This window comes from Phaethon lepturus, unplaced genomic scaffold (assembly GCF_000687285.1).
Source record: "Phaethon lepturus isolate BGI_N335 unplaced genomic scaffold, ASM68728v1 scaffold13856, whole genome shotgun sequence".
Lineage (NCBI taxonomy): Eukaryota > Metazoa > Chordata > Aves > Phaethontiformes > Phaethontidae > Phaethon > Phaethon lepturus.
The window spans coordinates 1-2,071 of NW_010547021.1; the positions used below are offsets into that span (position 1 = coordinate 1).

At 48.4% G+C, this 2,071-nt stretch overlaps 1 pseudogene across 1 annotated transcript; it reads right to left on the reverse strand.

The window, feature by feature from the left end:
• Window positions 1–414: 414 nt before the first annotated feature.
• Window positions 415–1,831, reverse strand: LOC104622663 (annotated as a pseudogene). Its single transcript, XR_738053.1, has one exon. The product of XR_738053.1 is annotated as a bifunctional heparan sulfate N-deacetylase/N-sulfotransferase 2 pseudogene (transcript).
• Window positions 1,832–2,071: the final 240 nt, after the last annotated feature.

Sequence of the window (2,071 nt, forward strand, 5' to 3'; positions counted from 1 at the left end):
TATATATATATATAATTATTAATAATAAAAATAATAAAAATTAAAAAACAAACACAGTTTTTCTATGCTAACACAACTTGCCTTTTCCTTTTGAAAGGTACAGTTTAAAGCTACAAAGAGGCTGACAGAGGAAATCTGCATATGCTTGTTCCTTACGTTAAAGAGGAGACAAGATAAACCACCACAGGCATCCTCCTCTTAAATTCAGAGAGGCCAGCTATAGGTCCCGAAATGAAAAATGATCCATTTAAACCTGCAAAACTGTTGAGAGCATCACATACGGTACCTCAGCATCTTTGCAGGCTACTTCTCTGTTTAAGATGAGAACAATTGCAGCAATCAACACTTTCACTCAAATTAAATGCAACCTTGACTCTCCTGGCATACCACACACACTAGAAATTTGTCTGGGGCCTATAGTTGTTCTGGGGATTTTACCTCTACATCAGACACTTTCATGCGAGTGCCCTCTTTTCCCACAAATATATCATCAATGTCGACGAGGACATAGCGATCAAGTGTGAGACAGAGGCGCTTGCCAGTCAAGTAGGCAATGGCATCCACGAAAATGAGTTTGTGCAGCCAAAAATTGAGGTTATTGCCAAAGAGAACGCGCTGGATCCCGTCATGCAGACCCAGGTCCTGCACCACTGTGGCATGCAATGCTTTGTGGGTGGCCAGGTGAGGAATGGACTCCGAGGACTTCGTGCTGGCTAACAGCACTGGCTCGTAGGTGCTGTGGTTTGACTGGAACACAGTCCAGTCATCACCAGGCAGGGGACCCTGCTCCATCTCATTGGCCCGGGTGACATAGAGCAGGGGAGCACTGGGGTTGATGTGATAGTCCCGCAGCCCCAAGTTGGAATGTAGAAAAAGGGGGAAACCCTTGAGCTGTGCACTGAGTAGGCTGTTCTCGTTGGCTTTGAAAAAGCCTATAATCCCCACTCCATACTCTACACAGTATTTGTCCAGCAGCTCTCGGTTCCAAGCGTCTAGGTTCACATATTTAAGGATGTTCTCATAGATAATAAGAGCGTAGCGTCCCCTGTCTTTGTCTGTCAGCGTGGGCATATCCCCTTTGCCAGGAGCAATCTCTGTCCTATATTTAAACCGGCTAGATTCCAGGATGGCCACTATTTCCTGCCCCAGCTGCGAGTAAATACTTTCCACAAAGACTAGCACCACAGGATCTGTGCGTGAGGTGTCCACAGATTTTGTGAGCCTCCAGCTGGCTTGCGGTGGGATCAAAATGCGGTGCTGGTTGCTGCAGTCACTGAAGGGCAGGGGTGGTGGCTCCTTGATTTTGGGACTGTTAGTGACGTAGTAAGCCAAGATGCACATGGAGATCAGGCTGAAGGCAATGAGCAGCAGGATCAATCTGTGGAGCTCTAGCTGTCGCACGTGCCGCACCACTTTCCACAACTGAATCATGGTGAGGCGGGCTGCCCACCCCCTCCTCACACTCTGCACCCACGTCGCTCTTGAAATCTCCAGTGCCGCCGTGGCAGTACCCAGCAGCAGCTCGCAAAAAAGAAAGAGCAGCTGCGGAGAGAAACAAAGCTAAAGCAAACAGCTACAAGGCTAGACTCCCAGGGATCTGCCATTTATCTCAAGTAACCATGGCCCTCAATTCCCATCGCTCTTTTGTGTGCTTCCTCCTGTTCTTCTCCTCTCACTCGGTAGTCTTTTGGAGGAGCGGGGTTTCCTGAATCTCGTCTCCAACAGCAAATCAGTCTGTCATCCTGTGCACAAGCAGTTTCAGCTCAACCTTCCCAGGTGCCCCGTTTCTCATTTGGCTGTTTCGCATTCACATGATGGCACCTTCTCTTTGCATCCTGCAATTTAAAAAGAAAAAGTCAATTCTCAGTATGGATTCATGGTATTTAATGGGTTTGAGATGAAATGGCAGATCAGCAGGTGCTAGGTGGGCAGCATCACTTGCCTGTCAGCAGGCAGACCTGCTCCCTGGGAAGTGACGCGTGCCATTTGTGTGGGAGCTTGGCAGAGCCACTGTAACGGCCTTTGGAAGAAAGGTCCTGACAGTGCACAGGGACTCAGCATTCATCTTGGG